Below are 6,000 nucleotides of genomic sequence, written 5' to 3'. Positions count from 1 at the left end.
ATATGAGACTAACACATAAAAGCCTTCCTCTACATCAAGTGATAGATCAAAGGGAGGAACGATGGCTTGTCCACATGCATAAACCCCACCTCTCAAATTCTGAGAACAAGGATATGCAGTCTGCATTTTAACTACATCTCCATGACATGAAACGCTATTCCTGTGTCTCCTACTGCGGGAGAGTCAGGTAGTCCTGGCTACAAAGATTCCCTTTTACATTTCTCCCTTCTTTTTCTTGTTCCATCACACAGATGACATTTCAGTCACTAGTCCCGGGTGACTCTCATCTGAAAACTAAACTTCGCTCAGTTCCTCCCAGGGCAGTGGTGGAGCCTGTCAGGGAGCAGCGAGATCCTCGGTCCTTTCGTGGTACATCTGTGAACCCAAACCCCAGCCCTGCAGCCTGGGGAGTGGATGCTGGTGGAGATGTGCACCATGAACGCTGCTCTCTGCCTGTCCCATGGGTACCCATCTTCTTGTAGTGGTTGGAGCACAGGGTTATGAGCCAGAACATCTCCTCTGTACTGTCTGGTTTGTTGAACTCAGATGAATTTAAATCTTTCTGTGCTTCATTTTCCTATCTGCAAAATTAATCTGGTAATATTTCCACCCTTGTAGGGGTTCTTTAATTACTTTGTCTACCTAAGCCCCTTTCCTTTGGGTGGATGCTGTGAGGGGGACAAATGCTGAGCATTATTGCTAGTATACACTACTGGATCACTCTGTGATAAGGACCCAACAGTCTCAGCTTTTGGAGTGTTTTGTTCTGAGTCTTTCTCACTACCTCTTCATCCTAAGAAATGTTATAAACTTACCTATAAACTTCCTGGTTTAGTGGCATAATTAAAGATGTTTATGCTTGAAATCTGACTGCAGTAGGAGACTGAAGATGTATAGTTTACATGCACGTCTAGATCTAGTCTCCCAGCCAGTAGATTGGATGTTAGCCCAATTATTCCCATTAGCGTCTGGTTTCCGAGCATTGATGGACTACCATGATCAGAGAATAAATTCCTTAAAATAACCTCCCCTGGCTGAAATGTAAGCGGACTTTTTATTATTGTCATGGTTGCTAAAAATGTGAAGTGCACTGGGGAGGTGCTGAGCTGAGGCACCAGAAGAAGAGGCTGTGATCACAGAAAGGCTGGAACTTCTCCTCTGATCATTTCTGACAGCTCCGAGTGGTTCTTCCACAATTGGAACCACTTGTGCTGCTTATTAATATAATGAAACTTATCCTCCAGCAAAAACAGAACCAAAGGTTGACACAAGAGTGGAGCGAGAGGCTGAAACCTGATCTGGTTAGGGATCTCTTAGAGATGATGGAAGACTAATAAAATCCAGTCTGTTTCCTACCTCCATTACAACTCCCACACCCAGTCTGTCTTCACAAGCTGAAGTGGAATAATGGCTCCTTCCAGAGCCAAGGCAACCCCCTGTTCTGCTTGAGAACAGCATCTGATGGTTTCTGGGAGCAGGGCCTGTTTAGGTACCTTCCTTCACCTGTGAACTTACTCAGTTTGATTCCAGTGGGTGCTGGATGTGGCCTCTAAAATGCTTCTTATTTCTTCAGGGATAGACTTTGATGGGGGAGTTAATTGTTTGGGGGGTTAAAAAGGGTTTTCACAAAGCTCAGTGTTTGGTAAATCTTCATTGTAAAGGTAAGCATTCGTTAAAAGCAGAAAAAACATTCATTTTTCCATTGGCAATGGGTTAGAGCAATAGTGAAAGCTCTGCCTTTAACAGGACTGCTCAATACAGGAGATATGGAGTGAAAAAATAACCCCAAACCTGAGGTCTGGAGACTTTTCTAGAAGTAGGTAGGGAAGCAGCTGAGCAGAACTGGGAGGTGAGCAGGGCAAAATGTCAGAGTTGATTTAACTCATTACATTTAAGTGGAAAATAGGGGATAAAAGTTTAGTTTAAGAAAAATTAAGGAAATACCCAAGAATGAGTTTACAAAGTGCAATATTTTCTCTCAAAGCCATAGGGTTAGCAGGTTGGTATCCAGCATCTGTGACTGATTAGGGGCATTTGAGATGGCAGGTGGCTTTAGGAAATGGAAACCTTACAGGGCTTTGCAAACACTTTCTGTAGTTAGGCAAAGCTATTTGATTTATTCTCACTGGTTTTCATTCTATAGCCTGGTTTAAAATCTATGAACTTGTCTTAATCCATGTTAATATCTTCATATAGACACAGTGTTGTGAAAATTCTCCAAACAGATTCTTTAGAGTTGCCCTGGAGAATAACAGAGTTACTGAGTTTACACTTCCAAGGGCCGTGTTAAGGTGATGAACATAAATCATGGCATTTAAAAATGCCAACCAAATCTTTTAGACAGTAATGAGATCAAGAACCAGATCTGATCATATTTGCTCCTGACAGTTTTAAAAAGATCTATAGTTCTATGTACTTCCATGCTGCTTGGTCATGCTGAAATTGCTTGTCTATGCTAAGAAGCCAAACCCCAAAAGAACCCCTCACCAGGCTTAAAAGGGTGCAGCCAGGTTGATCCACACCACTGCACATGGCAGCGTCACACAGCTGGAGAATGAGCAGGGAAAGGCAAACTTGCATCTGTTCTTGGCTCTGGTCAGGAGGCCACGAGCTCCTCTGAGGCTGTGCAAGATGCAGGGCCACAGAAGAGCTTACGCTTCTCCTCTTTTCATTTGGATGGGAACCAAAACTTATCTCTGGGAAGAAATATTTGGAAAAGAGACTCAAGACGGGAACATAAACCCCATGGGAAGTGGCTGGAGCTGCTTCACAAATCAAGCCCATACACAACTGGCTTCTTACAAAATGATAACAGTAGGTAAAATAGAATTTGCAGTTGCAAGCAGTACAACTGAAAGATGATTCAAGGCAGGTGGAGTTAAAAATCTCAATTAGCCTTCCCAAATAGCATTCCTGGGGAGTAACTCAAGCAGCAAATACTGCAGAAGCCCCAGCACAGGTTTGTTATTACTAGAGAAGAAAAATCAGCCTTTGGCCAAACCTTTCCATTATCTGATACTGTAAAACCATTCCTGCAGTGCTGTCTTGAGATGTTCTAACCTCGGCACTTGTCCAGGTCAGTTTCCAGCTCGGGATCGTGTGTACGTCTGTGTGTGTTCTGCTGCAGATTTGTTTTAAATCACCCTTCCTGAAGCTGTGCAGCATTCTGATTTATAGGATTTTACTAAGCTTCACCCAGCCTTTTCTTTTCTTTACTAAGTGTATGTTTTACTACTTTGTATTTTTTTTCCCAAAGAAATAGATTTTATTGGACAGGGGTTCACATAGCTGCATAATGTTTGTCTTATGGATTTTGTATTAAACCACTTTAACACTTTTGTAGACCTGAGGAACTTGGCAGATACTGTGAGTGAAATGCCCTGAGCTTCATCTTGCATGCTTTGAATTGAGCATGCTGAACTTTGCCTAGTTACCAAGCTGACACGTGAGCAATCCATTTGCAATTCAGAGACACAAAGAGAGAGGGGGCCTGATCCTGCCAAAGGAAATCCTGCTGCTAACTGCAGCAAGACCAGCAGCAAAATCATAATGACTATTTAAGATGATATTTCACAAGTACAGTAATGTGACAATCATGATGAAGTGGTGGTTTTTCCAGAGGCAGTGTCTGAATTAATAGGGTCTTTCCAACCGGCTCTCCTTGAAACAGGTTGCAAGAGGTAAAATAGAGAAATAAATAGTCTCTAGGGTACTTTCCCCTTGTCAGGATTTTTATTCATTCAATAAATAGCTGTTATATTTTGAGGTCTGGGGTTTGTTTTCTCATTGTTGTCATCTTCCCCTTCTTTATTGTAGCATGAGTAATCTAATTTTTCTGCATAGCATGTTGCAGTTTGATAGACAGGTCTCTGAGGGAAGCCTTATGTGTCAGCATCAGTGAAAATGACTTCTGAGGTTGGCTCACACCCCCACGCGAGCGTGGAATCCAAATCACCCCAGAGTGAGGCATCCGCTGCCCCACGCCTCGCTGCTGGGTAATGTATTCATTTGCCTCTGGCAAAAGAAGAGTGAGATCCTCCATCGCATACTGATGCCATGTGGAAGAAGCCATAATTGGGACTGGTCACATGTTAAAGTAACTGCAAGCTGCTTTTTGCCGTCTGTGTAGATGAAGTTCACGTCTCTTGATCTGCACGTACAGACATCCCCTACTCCGAGTATGTGCACGGTTTGGAGACCCAGCAATTCCAACACAGATTCCAACAAAAAACAGGAAATGCAGATAGGCTGGAGCTCCCAGGGCTCTTTTCCAGGATTCGATCCTAGTGGGAGGAAGTTCTACTGGGTTCCAATACTACTTTCATTTATCAGTAATTATCAATGACTTGTGCAATTGCATTCCCCATTTCAATCAAGGACAGAGATTTCAAATCTAGCAAGAAAATGTTCACAAATCAGCTGTTTCCTTTTCACAGGCAGATGCAGACAGAGGGAGTTTTTGCTTCAGGTGCATATAAAGCTTTACAGCTTGGCTTCTAAGAGGAGTCTTTGGGACTGAGCTTCCCAAGTTTCATGCCTCGTTCCCTCCTCTTAGCAATACACCTTTAATAATTTGGCTCCCTAGTATTTTAGATCCGCATGGGAAGCCCACTGAGTGGACAGGAAGATTTTGAGGGATTCATCTGCTTCCAGTTATGCCCCTAAGAGCACTCCTGCCCTCTCTTCCCTGGAGAAGTTACTAGGTCTGCTGGGTCTGGTTGGAGCTGTGGAAGATCTGCCACTGATTTCTGTGGACGTGGATCATTGCCTCAGTTTCCCTGTCTATAAATAAGACCTTTAATAAGGGCATAGTCTCTCCAGGGTATGGAAGGGATACTGAGCACCTGAGATGAATGCTGCTACCTGATGATACTGTGATTGTGGGCAGTGACACTACAGCTGAACCTGCAGATACGAAATAAGGCTGTAATTTCTGATTTCACTGTCGTTCCACTTCAGGTAGGGAAATGGAGCTGGTTTTGGTGCAAAGCCACCACATTCGATCTTCTTAACCTTCAGTCTGAATAGCTGCAAAGAAGAACAGAAGAATTTTAAGCTTAACATTTTAACTTGGCTTGATACGCTCCACGGCGGCAGGGAAATAAACTACCTTCTTTGGAGCACTTTATTCCTGACATATAACCCATTCCTCATTTAGCAGATGGAATTCTGCAGGCTGTGTACATTGTTTACATGACAGTGAAGATGTGAGGAGACACACGCAGGTCTTTACCATAGAAAGCCACCAACAGCAGAGGTCCTTTTTTAAGAGTCCATCATTGCTGCTCTCCTAGAGTAGGAGACCATCCTAGCATGGGGTTAGCCATGTATGACATTAGGCATAGCTTTACTAGCAAACTTTATACTCTTTAATTGTTGCCGTGTTTCCTGGCAACTCTCAAGTAATAACGTCAATAGGTATCAAATCTTAAGTGCATAAGACTCAATTATTATCTTCCAGAACACAGAGACTGCTCAAATCCAGACTGTGAGCTCACAATCTGCTGTTTACTTAAAGTATATAGAAAGCACTTGACCTCTTCTCAGTGGCATCCATGTGGAAACACTTGACAATAGAGGCCTTCCTTGGTTTTCTTAGGAATCATGTTTCAACGTTTTTATCTCCTCTAATTAAGGTCAATGGTTCATACACTCCTCTCCTCACCCCACTCTCCCAAAATTGCAGGCACTTACCCGGCTCCAGTTACCCCATATGAAACATGCTAGGCCCAGTTTGTGCATATGCAGTTCCTGGGGGGAGTGAACAGAGTCACGGAGATTTGGGGCTCTGCTGAACCAAACACTGTGTCTGTGCTTTTATGTTCACGTGCTCCTCTACCACGATGAGCAGCAGAGTCTTATGGTGAGAAGAAAACAGGAGGCGGGGGGTGGGATTGCTGCAAATGTAATTCCACTACGAGAATATTTCCTAACCCACAGCACATGTTCCCACCCAGTGGGGAAGGTGTGAGCGAGTTCTGAAGGAGGACAGTGCAGAGC

General features: G+C 43.5%; 1 long non-coding RNA gene across 4 annotated transcripts in view; it reads right to left on the bottom strand.

Moving 5' to 3' along the window:
• Positions 1-1,764: 1,764 nt before the first annotated feature.
• The window catches only part of LOC133221969 (uncharacterized), a 46,160-nt gene continuing 41,924 nt past the window's right edge, over positions 1,765-6,000 (bottom strand). For all 4 annotated transcript variants that reach the window (XR_009728127.1, XR_009728130.1, XR_009728129.1 and 1 more), the window contains 2 exons: positions 5,695-5,857; positions 1,765-5,028 (listed from right to left, as the gene is read on the bottom strand). This is a non-coding gene — a long non-coding RNA (uncharacterized LOC133221969). The remainder of the gene's footprint in view (positions 5,029-5,694; positions 5,858-6,000) is intronic.

Source organism: Neopsephotus bourkii, unplaced genomic scaffold (genome assembly GCF_033783945.1).
Source record: "Neopsephotus bourkii isolate Nb327-2 ecotype Australia unplaced genomic scaffold, CSIRO-AGI_Nbou_v1 NB_1572, whole genome shotgun sequence".
NCBI classification, from domain to species: domain Eukaryota; kingdom Metazoa; phylum Chordata; class Aves; order Psittaciformes; family Psittacidae; genus Neopsephotus; species Neopsephotus bourkii.
Note: the sequence above shows the minus strand (reverse complement) of the source record. Positions and strands in the feature narration are given on the sequence as shown.